The 18,565-nt window shown below is 38.7% G+C and overlaps 1 protein-coding gene across 1 annotated transcript in view; it reads right to left on the minus strand.

Annotated features, from left to right (window-relative positions):
* Nucleotides 1-6,598: 6,598 nt before the first annotated feature.
* SLC5A7 (solute carrier family 5 member 7) overlaps nucleotides 6,599-18,565 on the minus strand; it is a 44,911-nt gene continuing 32,944 nt past the window's right edge. The window contains exon 10 of the transcript XR_005070066.1: nucleotides 6,599-6,609. The gene's annotated coding sequence lies outside the window, so the exon portion shown is untranslated. The remainder of the gene's footprint in view (nucleotides 6,610-18,565) is intronic.

Here is an 18,565-nt window from a genome sequence, read left to right on the forward strand (position 1 = left end):
GCACTTGTTGTTTGCTTCTTTGTTTATGGTAGCCATTCTGACTGGTGTAAAGTGGTATCTCATTGTGGATTTAATTGGCATCTCTCTGATAGCTAGCAATATGGAGCATCTTTTCATGTGTCTCTGGATCCTCTGTATGTCCTCCTTGGTGAAGTGTCTGTTCAAGTCCTTTGCCCATTTTTTTAATTGGGTTGCTCATCTTCTTTGAGTGGAGTCATGTGAGTTCTTTGTATATTTTGGAGATTAAACCTTTGTCTGAGGTCTCATTAGCAAATATGTTTTCCCAAACAGTTGCTTTTCTTTTTATCTTGATAGTGTTTTCCTTAGCCATGCACAAGCTTTTAATTTGGATGGGATCCCATTTGTTTATTCTTTCCTTTATGTCCCTTGCTCTAGGGGACATATCAGTAAAAATATTGCTGTGTGGAATATCTGATATTTTCCTGCCAATGTTCTCCTCTAGGACTTTAAAGGTATCATGGCTTATATTTAAGTCTTTTATCCACCTTCAATTTATTTTGGTGTATGGTTTAAGTTGGTGCTCAAGTTTCATTTTTTTGCACGTAGCTGTCCAGTTCTCCCAACATTTGTTGAAGACGCTATCTTTACTCCATTTTACATTATTTCTCCCTTTGTCGAATATTAATTGACTGTAGAGATTTGGGTTTATTTCTAGGCTCTCTGTTCTATTCCATTGGTCTATGTGCCTGTTTTTATGCCAGTACAAGGCTGTTTTGATTACAGTGGCCTTGTAATACAGCTTAGTATCAGGTATTGTGATCCCCCCTACTTTGTACTTCTTTCTCAAAATTGCAGCTGCTATTTGCAGTCTTTTGTGGTTCCATATAAATTTTTGAAGTGTTTGTTCTGTGTCTGTGAAATATGCCATTAAAACTTTAATAGGTTTTGCATTAAATCTGTAAATTGGTTTGGGTAGTATGGACATTTTGATGATGTTAATTCTTCCAATCCATGAACATGGTATATGTTTCCATTTGTTTGTGTCTTCCTTGATTTCTTTCTTCAGTGTTGTGTAGTTTTCTGCATACAGATCTTTTACCTCCTTGCTTAGGTTTATTTCCAGATATTTTTTTTTGTTTTTGCTATATTGAATGGGATTTTTTTTCTTGAATTCTGCTTCTGCTATTTTATTGTTGGTATACAAAAATGCCTTTGATTTCTGGATATTGATTTTATATCCTGCTGTTTTGCCAAATTCATTTATTAGTTAGAGCAGTTTTTGGTAGGGGCTATAGGATTTTCCATGTACACTATCGTGTCATCTGCAAAAAATGATATTTTTGTTTCCTCCTTCCTGATTTGGATGCCTTTTATTTCCTTTTCTTGTCTGATCACTGTGGCTAAAACTTCCAATCCTATATTGAATAGCAGTGGTGAAAGTGGACAACCTTGTCTTGTTCCTGATCTTAGTGGAAAAGCTTTTAGTTTTTGCCCATTGAGTATGATGTTTGCTGTAGGTCTTTCATATATGGCCTTTATTATATTGAGGAATGCTCCCTCTATCCCCATTTCTCTGAGTGCCTTCTTGCCATTCTCTTCTTGATTTGAGTGTTTCCATTGAGAAGTCAGTAGCCAACCTTATTGGGGCTCCCTTGTATGTTACTTCCTTTCTCTCCCTTGCTGCCTTTAAGATTCTCTCTTTGTCTTGGAGTTTTGCCATTTTAATGATGATGTGTCTTGCAGTGGGCTTCTTTGGTTTCCACCTGATTGGGACTCTGAGATTCCTGGATTCATGTGATTTTTTTTCTCATCAAATTAGGCAATTTTTCATTATTACTCTTTCAAATAGGTTTTCTATAACTTGTTCTTCCTCTTCTCCTTCTAGTATTCCTATTATTTGGATATTATTATGTTTCATATTGTCTTGCATTTCTCTTAATCCCTCCTCATTCTTTATGAGTCTCTTTTCCTTTACTTGCTCTGTCTCGGAGATTCTTTTTATTCTGTCCTCTAACTCACTGATGCGATCTTCTGCCTCATCAATCCTGCTTTTCATACCTTCTACTCTGTTCTTCAGTTCAGAAATTATATTCTTCATTTCCTCTTGACCTTTGCTGATGGTTTGTGTTTCCTTTTTCATGTTGATATAGTTTGCAGTGAGTTCATTTTAGCTCCCCTGTAGTTTCTGGTAGCTCATTGGGAGCTCTTTGAATTTCCTGATAACCAGTGCTTTCAATTCAATATCTGATAGTTGACTTGCCTCTCTTTCATCTAACATTCTTTCTGAGGCTCCCACCTTTTCTTTCATTTGGGGATTATTTCTTTGTCTTCCCATTGTTTGTGATACTCTTCTTGTTGGCTTCAGGTTCTTAAATTGATCTGTTCTGATTCCCTGGGTTTATGGTGTGAACTTTTGTAGTAGAATACCTATGAAATTCAGTGGTCCAGTCTCCTGCAAGTATCTTGGTGTTCTCCGTTTCCACCTCCTTCTTTTTTTGTGCGTATGTGATCAGTTTGGGGTGGAGGCAAAATGGTTTATGATAGCAGAAGAGTTCTTTATGTTATTTACAGTCATAGTCAGTAGAGAAGAAATAGACAATCTTTAGGCTATGTATAGAGTTAACCGTGCTCTTCGACCCAGCTTGCCACTTTTAAGAAAGGATGAACAGAAGAAAAGTCTCTTGTTGGGATGGGAAGGTTTGTGAATTTTATCTAGAAAGCAGTGAGGTTGTGGGTGATTAGATTTTGAGGTAAGGTGAAAGTAAAGGATAGTAACTAGGTGTAGCATGTGAGCAAATAGAGTTAATCACTACAGTAATAGAATTCAGGAAGCTGGAAGGTGGTCTAAGTTTGGGGAGATGTGTTGTGAAGTACACCGTTGTATAGAACAGCTGTTACTTACAATAATATTAGAGCAACATTCATGTGACAGACTCTATATGATCTGCCTGAATGTGGGTTATAGAGCTTGGGTAGTATGCCGAAGGAAAGCAAGTGGCGTGAAGTATAGAAAATTAGCAATACACTGTAGAGGAAAGAACAGGTTTACTATTAAACCTGTCAAATAGTACAATATAACCAGCCAGGACTAAGAAACCTATACAGAAAGAGGAGGAATACAAAGATACTATTAAAATAAAAAAGAGAAGTGAGAATAATGAAGAAAATAATAGTATACCTATGCAGCAACTTGAGGCTTCTCTGCTATAGCAAAGTGAAATTTGTCTCTGTGTCTCTATTGTTGAAATGCCCCCTCTTTAGGTCCCACTATGGTCCTTTCGCAGTTCCTAGTTATTTGTGTCTCCTGTGGACAAAAGAAAACTAAGCAGCAAACAAACAAACAATCCAGCACACACACACACACACACACACACACACAAACAAAAGTCAGGAGAAAGGAGGAATAAGTGTAAAGTTTGGGAAGAAAGGAAGAAGGACTAAAACCAGACAGAAAGAAAGGAGAGGAACCAAGTATTGAAAGATAGAGCAATAATACAATTAAAAATATGTAAGATTACTTAGAAAAAAAGTTGCTAAAAAAATCTTCCTTTGTCGGTTTCAAACTGTCCAAACTGGTTTTTCTGGTTGCAGCAGGGCCTCTCTGTGGGCTGGAATGGAGGTCACAGCCCCGGACATCTAGGCTACCGAATTGGGATATGGGCGCCCACACCTCCGGCAGGCTGCCTGGGTTCCTCAGGATCTGGCACTATCCTTCCCAGTCCTGTGGCAGGACCCAAGTGCTCCCGCCCCTCCCCTGAATGGCTGCTGGGCTGGTTGGGCCATGAGGCAAGTTGCTGTTGAAGAACACCTCAGTTCACTTTCCAATAGAGACTTCTCCACAAAGCCTGCCTCTCAGCCCAGCCCAATCCCCAAAAGACTGGCAACGACAGTGTCCTTCTCAAATCCCCTGCACTGGCAGGCTGGTGAGCTGGTGAGCTGGTGACCACAAAGTCTGCAGTTGAACACGGCCCTTTTTCCTTGTTACCCTTTATGTAAATTTAAGTAGACAGGTCTCTGCTTGGTATTGCCCAGCTTTGCTTAGATGGGGAGGAAGAGAGTCAGTTCTCTCCCACGGACCCTGTAGCAGGCCCATGGCTCCCACAGAGTCTGTTGTAGACCCACCAAGCGTCGGGCTTGTAGAGTTCCCTCTGCAGCAGGCGCCCCAGCTCTGGTCCCAGACCAAGGCCTCTGTTTCCAGCCATAGTGGTGGCACCGAGGCCATTAGGCGTTGGCCGAGGTCACCTGCTTCCTCTTATTGTCTACACTCACATATCAGGCCGTGGGCGCAGCTGCTTTTGTCCTCACTCACGCCCAGGAGTCCTCATTGATCTGAAGCTGTCTGGTCCCTCTGTTACACTCTCTGGTCTCTTATTTTCATAAACGCTGGGGAATTATTGGTTGATTATGCTGTTCCTCAGTAGATCCGCCGGGATTTTCTACGAGGTGTACGGGAGCTGGATTCCCTCTGTGCTACTCTGTCGCCATCTTGTCCTCATCTCTGAAATTATTTTCTTTGGGTTTTAATATAACTTTTAAGTCTATTTTGTCTGATATAAATATAGCTACTCCAGCTTTCTTTATATTTGTTTTTGCATGGAATATATTTTTCATACCTTCACTTATAGTCAGTGTATGTCCTTGAGAAGTGAATCTCTTACAGAGAGCACATTGAAAAGGACTTAAAAATGTTTTAGGGTTTTAGGCTATTGTGTGTTCATTTTCATTTGCTCCCAGAAAGTTTTTTATTTTTTCCTTGATCTCATCATTAACCCATTTATTGTTTGATAGCATACTATTCAATCTCTACAAATTTGAGTGTTTTTCCCTTGAGGTTGCTTTCTAGTTTCAGGCCCTCATGGTCTAAGAATGTGCTTGGTATGACTACAATTTTGTTGAATTTTTTGAGGCTTGTTTTGCGTGGTCTATCTTTAAAAATGTTCCACGTGCATTAAAAAGGATGTATATTTTGCTTCTTTGGGCTGAAAGGTTTTATATAGCTATCAGTTAAATCCATTTGATCTAGGGCATTGTTCAATCTTGCAATATCCTTGTTGATTCTTTGTTTGGAAGATCTATACATTGTAGACAGTGGGGTGTTAAAAATCCCTTAGGATAAGTGTGTTGCTGTCTGTATCTTTCTTGAAGTCCTCCAAGATTTTCCTTATATACTTGGATGCTCCTATGTTGCCCTTATATGCTTATGTTTTTGTCTTCTTGTTAAATTCTTCCCTTGAGTATTATGAAGTGTCCTTCTGTGTCACTTTTATGGCCCTGTTTTGAAGGATATTTTGTCTGATATAAGTATTGCTATATCAGCTTTTTTCCCCTGCCCATTTGTTTGTAATATCTTCCCCCTTCAGTTTTAGTCCATGTAGGTCTTTTGTTCTAAGGTGGGTACCTTGTAGGCAGCATATGCACAAGTCATGTTTTCTTATCCATTCAACTACGTTATGTCTTTTTATTGGAGCATCTAATCCATTAATATTTAAGGTTATTATTGTTAAGTGCTTATTCATTTTTTCCCTTTGTGCCTGTGTTTTCCTTTCTCTTCTCTTCTTAAAGCAGTTCTTTAACATATCTTGCAGTGCTGATTTTGTGGAGATGTATTTTTTCAGTCTGCTTTTTGTCTGGGAAACTCCTTATTTTGCCTTCCTTTTTAATTGAGAGTCTTGTTGGGTAGAGTACTCTTTGTTGCAGCCATTTGCTTTTCATTACTTGGAATACTTTTTGCCATTCTCTCCTGGACGGTAGTGCATCTGCTGAGAAATTTGTTGTTTGTCTTAGTGGAGTTCCCTTGTATGTTAATTCTTGTTTCTCCATTGATGCTTTTAAGATTCTCTTTTTGTCTTTAAACTTGGCATTTTAATTACAAATTGTCTTGCAGTAGGCCTCTTTGAGTTTATCTTGATTGGGACCTTCTGTGCTTCCTGAATATGTGTGGCTTTTCCCTCTTCAGGTTCAAGGAGTTTTCTGTCATTATTTTTTTTCAAACAGTGTTTCTATCTCTTGCTACTTTTTATCTCCTTCTGGTATTTCTATGATTGAGTGTTGTTGTGTTTCATGTTGTTTTGCGGTTCACTTAAGCTATCTTCATATTTTGGGGTCTTTTTTCTTGCAGTAGCTCTACATGGGTATTTATTTTTTCCCTCTCCACCAGATCACTAATTCAGTCCTCTACCTCATCCAACCAGCTTGTAATTCCTTCTAGTGTATTTTTTTTTAATTTCATAAATTGTATTCTTCATTTCCTCCTGATTCTTGTTTATAGTTTCTATTTACTTTTTTATACTGTTGTAGTTCCCACTCAGTTTTTTAGTTGTCTGTGAATTCCTTGAGCATCCTTATAACCATTCTTCTGAATTATATATCTGATCATATGCTTGCTTCCATTTCATTTAGCTCTTTTCCTGAGGAGTCGCCCATTCCTTTCAATTCTGGGTACTTTGTCTCCCCATTTTAGGTGACTGTTTTTGTTTGTTTCCGTGATTCCCGATGCTCTGATTTGCTAGCTGTATTCATAGGGTGAACTTCTATGGTAGGAGTTCTATGGGACTCACTGGTGTTGTCTCTTTGATCTCTTTGTCTGGGTGTTCTACAGTTGTCCTCTCTTCTGCTCCTGTGGATTCTCTTGTTGTACTTGGGCTTTACCTTGGTGGCTTCTCTGTTGCCAGGTTTTCCCCTCCAGTGTGTTTACTGGTATTGACAACTCCCATCTTGTCTTGTATGTAATCAGGGGCAGGGCAAAGGCAAAATGGAGTAAGACATCGGGAGAGTATTTAATGGGATTTAAAGTACTAACAAGTGAGAACAGATAGGAAATCCTTTCAGGAGTACAGAAGTAACTGTGATATTTCACCCAACTAGCCACTTTTTATAAAAGTTGAAAAAGAGATGATACTCTTACTAGAAGGGAAAAGAATGTAAGCTGACTTTAGAAAGCAGAGTGCTTATGCTAGGTTAGATGGTGAGATATAGTAAGAGTAAGGGATAGAAACTTGGCGTAGTGTGTGAGAGCATAAAATTAACCACAATAGTAATAAAGCTCAGAAAGATGGAGAAATAGATTAATACCAGGGAAGGGTGCTATGTGGGATTCAGAATAACAATAATGTGATAAGGGATATACAATCTGAACAAAAAGAATAAAAAATAAAAAGACCAAGGGTAGTAGGTTATTGGAATACAAGTGAAGTGAAGGAAGAAAAATGGAAACAATATGAAAGGGAGTGTAAAACTGATCAAGGACTTCCGGCCAAGGTGGAGGCATACACAGACACACTGTGCCTCCTCGCACAACCAAAATAAGGACAACAACAATTTAAAAACAAAACAAAAAAAGCAACCAGAACTGACAGAAAACTGAACTCTGTGGAAGTCCGACAGTCAAGGAGTGAAAGTAGACACATTCATCTAGACGGGTAGGAGGGGCAGAATTGGGTGGAAAAGGGTCGTGGCAAAAAAAAAAAAAAAAGTGGTGGCTGGCAGACCCCAGGATCACAAAGCAGCAGCTAGCAGACCCTGGGTGTGCAAGACTGCAGCAGGCCGACCCAGCAAGGTGGTAGATTGTGGAGGGGCATGGCACACAAGGTGGCTTGTGGACCTGAGCTATCCCACATTCACTCACAGATAAACAAGGCAAAACTGNAAGGAGTGAAAGTAGACACATTCATCTAGACGGGTAGGAGGGGCAGAATTGGGTGGAAAAGGGTCGTGGCAAAAAAAAAAAAAAAAAGGTGGTGGCTGGCAGACCCCAGGATCACAAAGCAGCAGCTAGCAGACCCTGGGTGTGCAAGACTACAGCAGGCCGACCCAGCAAGGTGGTAGATTGTGGAGGGGCATGGCACACAAGGTGGCTTGTGGAACTGAGCTATCCCACATTCACTCACAGATAAACAAGGCAAAACTGGGGAGCAAGACAGACTATACAACTCAGGGTTCCAGCGTGGGGAAATAAGGCCTCAACACACCAATTAAAAACACCAGGTGGGGGGTTGAGGTGCCAGGGAGAGACTTCCAGCCTCACAGGAGAGTTCAATGGAGAGACCCACAGGGTCCTAGAATGTACACAAACCCACCCACATGGGAATCAGTACCAGAAGGGCCGAGTTTGCTTGGGGGAAGTGGTGAAAGTGACTAAAATCCAGCAGAGAGTGGAGCAAGCACCATTGTTCCCTCTCAGACCCCTCCCCCACATACAGCATCACAACCCAGCAACAGGGTTGCCCCACCTGGGCAAACACCTAAGGCTCCACCCCTCACTACACAACAGGCCTGTCAAGACAGAAAAAAATGGCCCAAACAAAAGAACAGATCAAAGCTCCAGAACAAACACAATGAAGTGACAAAGAGATCCAACCTATCAGATGCACAGTTCGAAGCACTGGTGATCAGGATGCTCACAGAATTGGTTGAATTTGGTCACAAATTAAATGAACAAATGAAGGCTACACTAAGGGTAATAAAGGAAAATGTATGGGGAACCTATAGTGATGGGAAGAAAATTGGGACCCAGATCAATGGAGTGGACCAGACGAAGTGAACCAGAAGTGGGACCCAGATCCAGAAGTGGACCAGAGGAAGTGAACATTTGGTTCAAATCTTTGTCCCAATCACCAAGAACCTGGTTACCTGTGCCCACCTGTGACACCTGTAATCTACTTCATTGTGCCACCCTTTGTTAGTCCACGAGGTGCACTGAGTGAGAGCCAAGCACACCCCTCCTACTCCCTCTTTGTTGGCCTGGGCATTGCACAAGAAAAGTTCCTTCAGGGCAGTTTAGTTGGCTATTGATTTAAGTCTTTTTGGGTATTGCTGCCTCTCTGAGCCCCTGTTGCCTTCCTTCAATCAATCCATGAGGTGTCCTGAGTGGGAGCAAATTGCACCCCCCCCTTCTCCCTCTTTGTTGGCCCAGCCACTGCCTAAGAGAGATCCTTGCACAACTTCTCAGAGCCTTTTGTTAGCGAATTCTCCTTAGTTGCATATGACCATTCCTAACAAGTGCACCACTTTCCAAGCAGGCCAACTCTCTGACCAGTCCACTGTCTATCTGGGTCATGGCCAGTTGCAGCTCTTCTCTTATCCCATCTTCATGTGTGACCCAGCTCCCCAATTTCTCTGGTACTGTCCTAGTGGGTGACCAGAGTCCCATATGGGGTTTCCCATTGGCTGTGTGTCTGTTGGTTTTGGTCTTAGGTAGTTTTATTAAAATGTATGTTAGAGAAGATCATTTTGGATTGAAATTATCGGTGATATATTAGGTTAATAAACTTGAATATCCATTCCTTTCTTCAGATTTAAGAAGTTATCAGTCATTATTTATTTAAATAAACTTTCTCTTCCTTTCTTTCTTACTTTTTTGGGGGACTCCTATGGCATATACATTATTTTTCTTACTTGTCTTAATTGTTATTATTCCCATAAGACCCATACACTTTCTTTATTTCTCTTCATTCTTCTTTCCTTTTGCTCCTCTGACTGGATAACTTCACATGATCTATCTAAAACTTGCTCACAGATTTTTTTCTTCCACTTGGTCCAGTTGGCTGTTGGAACTCTCTATTAAATTCTTTAGTGTAGTCATTGCATTCTTCAGGTTTAAAATTCTATTTGATTCTTTTTCATATTATTACATGTTTATTGAACTTCTTATTCATTTTTGCATTGTTTTTCTGATTTTATTAAGTTGATTATCTGTATTGTCTTTCAGCTTTCAAAACAGATCTATCTATCTCCATTTCTTGGAGTCAGTTACTGGATGTTTATTGCATTTATGTTGTACTGATTGTTCATAAATCCCATAACCTTGTGTAAATGTTTGCACATTTGAAGAAGCCATAACCTCACAGAGTTTATGTGCTGACTTCCATAAAGAAATGCCTTCAGCTATGAGAGGAAGAATGTTGGATTATGCTGTAATAATGCAATGGGCTTAGCCACACAGGGCATAAAGTTCAGGGACATTTGGTAGCTACAGAGTCTGATATTTTGCTGGCTCAGGTCTTTAGAGTCTCCTGTATTGACAACCTGTATATCCCAGATGCAATGTTTATGGGGATTCTCAATGATACCTTCAGTCCAGTGGCTAGGAACCATGCATGGCAAATGGTATTGGTATCTTGAGTCAGTGAGGTACACATATTTTGTTGAAGAGGCCAGCTGTAAGTATTTATATAGTAGTAGGGGCTGGTTGCAAACAATTACTTAGTGATGGGGACCAGAGCCATTATCAAGAATATGGGCCAACTGTGGGTTAACTGGCAGCTGTGGGGTCCTGCCATAAGGATGTACTTTTCTGGCCGTGGTATCTCCTCATGAGTGTGTGCATCACAGTGGGGGACAGTGAAGAAAGTTGAACCAGGGCCATGAAGGTATACAGGCGGAGGAACTTACTACAGGATAGCCCACTGGTACAAGCCAGTGACAGAAGCCAGGGTTTGAGCCAGGCCCACCAGCAAGTGTGAGGACTAGCTAGAGATGAGCCCAGTGGTCCAGGTTAATGATTAGAGATAGGCCCAAAAGCATCCTTGGAAGCCTTGACTTCTGGGGTGTACTTTCGTATCTGTAGGATTTTGCTAGAGGCACATACATGGTCATAGAGGCCAGTGATGGAAATCAGCCTGGCTGTATGCACATACCACATGAGGCTAATCCTAAGCATGTGTACAGATATAGTCAACCATGAGGGCCTAGGTTGCTGTTTTGTATTTATGCACTGGTAGGCAGAAGCCTGGCATGGTTGTTAGTGCAGTTCCTGGGCTCTGCCTGTGAAAGTGAAAGGGAGTGGAAAGGGACTCAAGTGTCTGTCACCTGTGAATGCATAAACTTATTAAATAAAAATACAATAAAATCTGCAGGGGGCCTATGGTGGCTGTGCTGGTTTCTCCAGCGGTGAAAGTTGCTGTGATTCTTTGCAAAATGGATTATTGGAATCCTTAGTCACTCTCGCTATGTGGTTGATTCCAATAGACCGGGCTTTTCTTCCTTGTTTCTATCTGTCTCTATTTATTTCAACTTTACCTTTACCTGAGTGGGGGAATTCCAAGAGGGCCCTTCATGTTGTGCCCTTGTAGGCTGAGAAGACTGGTTGCTCCTCCTGCTCTTCCTTTTCCATTGAGGGGAATTTTTCCCAGCTTTGGACTTTTTACATGGTGCTCAGCAGTGTGGCCTGGGGGATGGGAGAATGTGGGCAAAAATAAAGTTGTTTTTCTATTCCTTTTTGTGCAGTTATTCTCAGGTGTCTCCATCATGTTTCTCAAGTTTCTTAAGGAAACTCCTTTTTAAAAAAATATTCATTATTTTTCAAGTACAGTTTTCTGTCTATTATTCCCATCCCAACTCCTGAGCTCTCACAAGGATGTTTTTGGAAAGAGAGATCTCTCCCTAACTATTGATATTTATTGAGGGGGGATGGAGGCTTGGATCTTCTCCTTTGTCATGTTGGTGATACCTGGGAGGCTTTTTTCTAATATGGCTTATTAAATAAATCAGAAAGTGTTTCCTAAAAATATGAATGCTCTGTTTCACAATAAATACAGTTAGAAGTGTTACTATTGCTTGATCTTTGATTTCTACTAAACACAATAAAATTGTTGCCTGGGGTCATAAAATTGAATAAACAGTTCTATTTCCAATCCAGAAATACTCTTAAGCCCTCAAAGCCCTTTTCCTTGGCTCAACAATCATGGTATATGTGTGCTTAGTAATATCTGAAATATGATTCTGATTCATGAACTTACTAATGTCCCACTGAGGAAAATCTGATGTCCATGAGTCTGTAAGTATCTCTAAGTTTTCTTTGCACAATCACTGTACTGATATGGACAAAACAGTGTTTTAGGGAATAGGAATTAACTTCTCTTCACATATGTCTCCCTGTGAGCAGGATCCAGAATGGAATATGTATTGTTACAGAAGAAGTTGTGTTTCTTCTGTATCCTTAATTAACTGAAACACCTCTAGTAAGAGAACTGCACTGGGCAAAGGTGAGACATTCTATGCTTTACTTCTATTTCTCCACTCAATTCAATTTTTGGCATATTTATAAGGTTCATAAATCAGGACACTCTCCCTGAAGTATTTGAAGCCTTTTATAAGATGTGTCTGAAAGCAACATTTTTCTATTGGCAAGAGGCCAGACAAGGTAAGTAGACTCCACATAAATGATGGATGAGTTCACGCTCTCCTAGAGGCTTGTTGTTCAGTGAAGATGGAGAGACTAGTACACAGAATATGGAATCTTATAACCACTTACATAATGACAGTAGTCTTTGATAAGCAGTGTGTTTGGCTTGTAAAATTACATGTTCTTATTTTTGCTGTTGTTTTAGTTAATTTTAGTCCTAGATTTTGTAGATTTGCTTAAATATAGTTTTAGAAACCATGAAAAATATGCTTTTAGAATATTAGCAGAGTCGATATGCTCATATATCAGGAGTATGCATTCTTATAAAAATGGAAGTGTTTATAGCTTTTTCCTTTCTTATACTTTTACAGAAGAGCTTCTGAAGGTTTGCCACCTTTGTTCTATTCATCCAGGTACAGAATGAAGATTTGGAACTGAGAAAGATAGAGATGGCTGACTTCTTTCTACATAAGAAAGAAGGTCAAGAGAGGTTAATAGAGAGACACTGGTCAGAAACATGAAGATAGAGACAGAAAGGAGATAAGATACAGCCAGGTACTGTGGAATTTTGTGGACTTATTTGGGTAAAGTTTGACTATATGTAAAGTGGTGGAATTTTTCCTCTGTCACCTCTTAGATTTGAATTTATATTTCTTCTGAATGGAATAATATTCAGTAATGAAAATAGTCAAACTAAATACAGTATGACAAAGACTTTTCATTCTGAATTGCTGTATTATCAGTTAGCCAAGTCCCTACTACCTTAGCTACATTTTTAAAAAAATGGATACAAAAGATGACAAGAGTGCACTATTGTAATCGGATTATTTGTTAGTCCATGTAGGGGTAGTATCGGTACCTGTTTGAGTGGCAGGAGTGGTGTTCTTCTGTCATATTTTTAAATCAAATTTGTGGAAAAGAGAGGTTAATTTTGCACTTTGTTATATAGTTTTTTTGTTTAAGGTTTAAAAAATACAGGCTACACTCAATAAAATAAATGTGTTAAATAGTATGAACTTTCCAATATTTGAGTAGATTGACTCAAAAGTTAGACACTAGCAGGAAAAAAGAGAAGTCCTCATCCCAGTGGGCACCTTGACTGTCAGAAGGAGCTAGATCCACTGTTAAGATATGTGCTGTGTCCAGGAGGATGGCCCACTATAGTGTTAAGTGTTTGTTCTGAAGCAGTGTCTCAGCTGTACTTGAAGTAGACTGTTTTCACATTTTGACAGCAGGCAGCTTCTGGGTCATATGTTATCAAATATGGCCTAGGTATCACATTGTCATAAGCTTACTCCCACACATTCTTTGCTATAAAGCTGTTGTCATGGTTTGATGTGAGGTTAAGAGGAATCCAGTGTTGGTGAAGCAACACAGAATAAACTCTTATGCAGTGGTGCTGTCAAGAGAGTCAGCATGTATAGTCTATTTTGTCAGAACTAATTCTATTCCACAGTAAAAGAAGCCTTATGAAATAACGTGCCACCATGTGGCCTGTTGGTTTCCTCAAAGAATGATGCCATATAAGGACTCAATGTTGGTCTCTGTTATCAGCAGACTAGACCCTGTGGCAGTAGTATTTGTATTGATCTCAGTGAGAAGGCGCTTGTGTTGTCAGTCTCATCTGTAGCTTCTGCATCTGCCAACATGGCCTCTTCATTCATGTTCTCACTGTGTGAACACTGAAGTGACTGATGACAAGGGATGGCTACTATCTTGTATACTTGATCATTAATGTCTCTTCCAGAGTATAAACTTTCAGATGGGAGAACTCACCCGAGAGACAGGATTTAACACCCTGGCAAGGCCCAGTGGAGATGGTAAGAACTCACTACTAGGATGGTTTTTAGAAACATGGGAAAGTTTGGTCTAGCTCAATGAAGTTGAAGTAGCAGAACTGCCATGTGAGACAACAGAGGAATGGGTTACAACATTCTGCAAGTGAAATGGGCTTACTGGAGTGGATATAGTAAACAGTGCTAGAAATACATTCAGTGGTACTGTCCTCTGCAGTCCAAGGCAATGACAGCAGGCTCACTGATAGCAGTTACGATAATAGGAGATAGGACCCCAAACAATAGCACCCAAGAGGAGGTGCTTAACTATCAGAAGGCATAAGCAAAATTATCGTAAGAAGCAGCAAGAATGGCTAGTCATGAAGGGGATCACCTCACAGAAAGGTATGGAAATGGTTTAGGACTCACAGTATTCCTGGGCCCTGGATATTGCACAGGGGAAGGAGACAGCTGACTCCTTACATCCCGAATCTCCTTGACAAGACAATGGGCATGGATCTTAAATCTCACCCTTTACTATTGAAATAAAATCTGTTCAAAATTCAGATAGCCCTGTGTGTTGTGGCTGTTGTGACTTGGAGACTTCAAGTTCTAGGCTTCATTCCTCCTGAAATATAAATATATAATAAGAAAGCATTATAGTCTTCCTTACACCTTGAGGGGGTACCTAGAGGCCTATAATGTGCTGAATTTATTTAGTATAAGAGAAGTTTTTTTTACACTTTTGGATCGGATCACTTAGCTAAAAATAATGGCTACAGAGTTGCCCTGGCCGGGTGGCTCAGTTGGTTGGTGCATCATACTGTAATCCAAAAGGTTGCAGGTTCAGTTCCCAGGCAGAATACATAGCACAGACCTAGGTTGTGGGTTCTATCCCTGGACCGGGCTCATATAGAAGGCAACTAAATGATGTCTGTCTGTCTCTCTCTCTCTTCTCTCTGTTTTTTCTCTCTCTCCCTTCCTCTCTCTCTTAATTTGAATAAACATATCCTTTGGTGAAGATTTTTAAAAATGGCTACAGAGGTAATTCTCCTGATATTTAGAACTCTCACAGGAACACTGATCCAGGTAAATTTGTTTCCCAATCACTCTACATATTGTATCAGATGTGTAGATACATCTGCACAAGTTCTATTTCCATTTCCATAATGCTTCAGTTTACAGCAAACACTAAATCTGAGGTCTTGGAAACCCAATAATTTGAATAGTTCCAGAGTGAATATGAAGTATGCCTTGATTGATATGGTAGGCAGATGTAGACTCATGTAGTTAAATTCCGAGCCAGAGAGATGCCCTAAACACCATCCTTCACAAAAAAATAACTTGTGACAAAGAAGGTCAATTAGCTCACCTAAGATCTAACAGGAGCAAAACCAGGAATAAATGTAGCATCTCCTAACTCCTCCCTTTAGGAGGTGATGAAGTTAAGAAAGTAGAATCCCTATTGGGTCACCAACATGAATGTTGATAACTTGCTTCGAGTTCAAACTTCATTATTTAAGTCTCTAATTTTTTTTGTTAAATTAGAAAGTAGAGTCAACTAAAATTAATTTTAATTTTCAGCCATATATGTAAATAAGTGATCTTGGAATTGCTTTGTAGATAATATGGGTAAAAAATTAAAACTAATATGTATGGTGCCATAACATATTTTTATTTTATACTATGTTTTAAAAACTCATATAAAGTACCTTTCTGGAGCAGTGTAGTTTTTTCTGAAAAATGAAATACGAAAAATATTTACTTAGTTTCATTTATTTAATAGAAACTTTACTATAAAGACTAAAACAATATGAAAAGGATGTTGTTATACAATGGAAGCCTATATAGGTTAGATTTTTTCTGAGGGCTAAATTTCAGCTTACTGTTCATTAATAGAAAATAGATCATGTGGCATCCATTGAGGTTATTCCAGCTCTGTGAACACAAATAAATGTGGTTGGGACTGCAATTGTTTTGCAAGGGTTCAACCCAGATTGTTCCCTGCACTTAAATCGTAGTTTGTGTTTTATGCCCATGGCCAACTCTGCCTGAGACATTTTAACCTATATAGAGTAATATGGTTTGCAATGATTTCTTGATGTGTTCAATTTTTATTTTAATTTTTATTTGCATTCATCAGCACTTGTTCCCCACTCTTAACCCAACATACACAATTATGGGCTTTGAAAACCAGCTTTGTTCATTTTTAAATAAAATTTGATTTTTCAATCTCCTATACTTTTTTTAAAAATTGCTTGAATCATATGGTGCTTTTTAATAGAGTGATCAGGAATCTACAAAACAACTAAAGGATATTTTACTAACTTTTCCAAACCTGGAAACTTCCCATATACTTTCTGTTCCTTACTTTCAGCACAAAGTACTCTTGGTAGGTGGTATTTCATGAATATTCCATAATGGATAATGTGACAAACTATTCTGTAGACAGAGCCACTACAGTTAAGCTTATATTCATGCACAGACCACAATTTTGGTGCATGCAGAACAGCAATAAAATAAAATTCTGTTAAATTAGGTCATTGAAAAGCCAAATACAGAAAATAAGATCTATAGCTGCATATACTTTATTTTAAAGCATGACTTCATTTTCTTTATCCCTGATTTGGGATCCATGATTAATACTAGTTTAATGTGACAAAATTTAAAGTCAAAATTGTTTCTCAAAATAGCTACATATGTTTAGTAATAATTTCCCAGTTATAAAGTTATATATTTATAAATTTATAGTTCTGTATCTTTACACTTAAGTATGTTGTACCATCTAGCCTTTCATATATCATATAATTTCAGCCTAATAACCGGTTACAATCCTCTATGCAATCCTCATTTGGTAAACTGAGGCCCCAGATATTGTGCCTTGGGTAAGATCATATGACTGTTAAGACCCTTAATTTGAGGCAGTGTTATTCGAAGCCATATGTCTCTTAGTCTGCAACCCCACTTTTATCTGTTGTCTAGCAGTTTATGCTACAATTCTCTAAATAAATTTCCAACTAATGGTGTCATCAAAATTTAGAGACATGAGAGACCTTAAAGAGGCTCTAAATCAGAAGTTTATATCAATAAAACATAGATCCAGAAAGGGTCAATAATTCTCCCAGCTACATCCACTTCAGGACAGAAGCCTATGAATCTGACTCCTAGAACCATTCTTGTGCTGTGACAGCATTTGTCAGCTGCTTTCTGTAGCACTATCAGGAGCTGTTTTCAATTATCCGTTATTAGTTCCCTTTACTCTAATTCTATCATTAGGCCTTAAGTTTCATGTTTTTAACTGTTTCTAGGTCAAAAATTAATGAACCAACACAGCATTTTGACTCCAAAATATGTACTGCAATACTTCTTTAAATAGTTAGGTGGACAGTGACCAGAGGGGAGAGGGAAGAGAATTTCAGGGGAAAAGGGGAAGGATTCACAGGAACAAGTATAAAGGACACACGGACAAAAACTAAGGGGGTGAAAATGGGAGGGAAGTGGGGAGCACTGGGGGTGTGGGCTGGGATGGGAGTAAAAGACAGAAAACTGTACTTGAACAATAATTAAATTTAAAAAATGCTTCAGAAATAAATAAATAGTTAACCATAATTTTCAACTAAAAATCAAAATAACCATATACTCTTTCATTGGAGAAAATTTAAATAATATGAGATGGCTGTTTTGAACTCATTTTCAGGTGATTGTATAAAAAATTAAATGAAATAATTTATTATTATCCTGTAGCTCCCTGGATCTCTCTTAGAATATCTGTCTTAGGAGAATGCTAATGATCAAATTAAACTCTCTAAATACAATGGTTAAAATAAGGATAGCATACCCATGCTCCAATGTCATATTTTATACATTCTTTTTCCAGCTCCTAAGAACTTCCCCAATAGTACAGATTTGTGATAAAGCAAAAATATATGCTCTCCAGAAATGGGTTCATAATGGCAGACAAATTGGTGTGACATTTTTTGCCAGAACTACTTATTCTTTTCTTCATTCAAACTTAAGTTTACTCTAGATCTCTACTCTCTATATACATCCAAAGGCACAAATGTTTATGAGTAAGATGTAAGAGGGTAAAGCTCATCTGAGAGTATATATAATTACACTTCTAAGAACATGTTGAGAGTTTGGTGAGAGATATGAAGTACGTACTTAGGATATCAACCAGTTTGTCACTTACTGATTATATATACTAAATCAACAATTATCAGACAGCTATTTGGTTTTTAACACTACATCTTCTTCAGTAGGTATGACATCTATTGACTTCTTTGATTCAAAAAATGGCCTGTGTGTAGTGGTTAAACTTCTTTTCCAAGAAAAATAATTCACTTTTTTTGAGATCTCATATATTTACCCAAGATTTATGCAGGTGTAGCATTGCCATTTGGCATTTGCATAAATTCTGTTAATTAGATGGTTTATTTCAATTCCATTGTATAATTGTCTTGAAACACCACTTATATTTGTTTTAAAAAAAGGGCCCCAGAAAGCCAAACCTAGACAACCATATTCTGAATTGCAACAGCACAATTTAATACAGAACTATCACATTTAAAACATTTACATGTCTAGTTGCAAGTTTACTTACTTTCAGCATAGTTTATATATGTTGACAGACAAAATATATGTTCAGAATCATTATACATATCTGGTTCAGTAGCAAACTTACAATAAGTGACACATTACATCAGAG

The sequence above is a fragment of the Sturnira hondurensis genome, unplaced genomic scaffold, assembly GCF_014824575.4.
Source record: "Sturnira hondurensis isolate 20B ecotype Veracruz unplaced genomic scaffold, ASM1482457v3 Scaffold0001304, whole genome shotgun sequence".
In the NCBI taxonomy this organism is placed as follows: Eukaryota; Metazoa; Chordata; class Mammalia; order Chiroptera; family Phyllostomidae; genus Sturnira; species Sturnira hondurensis.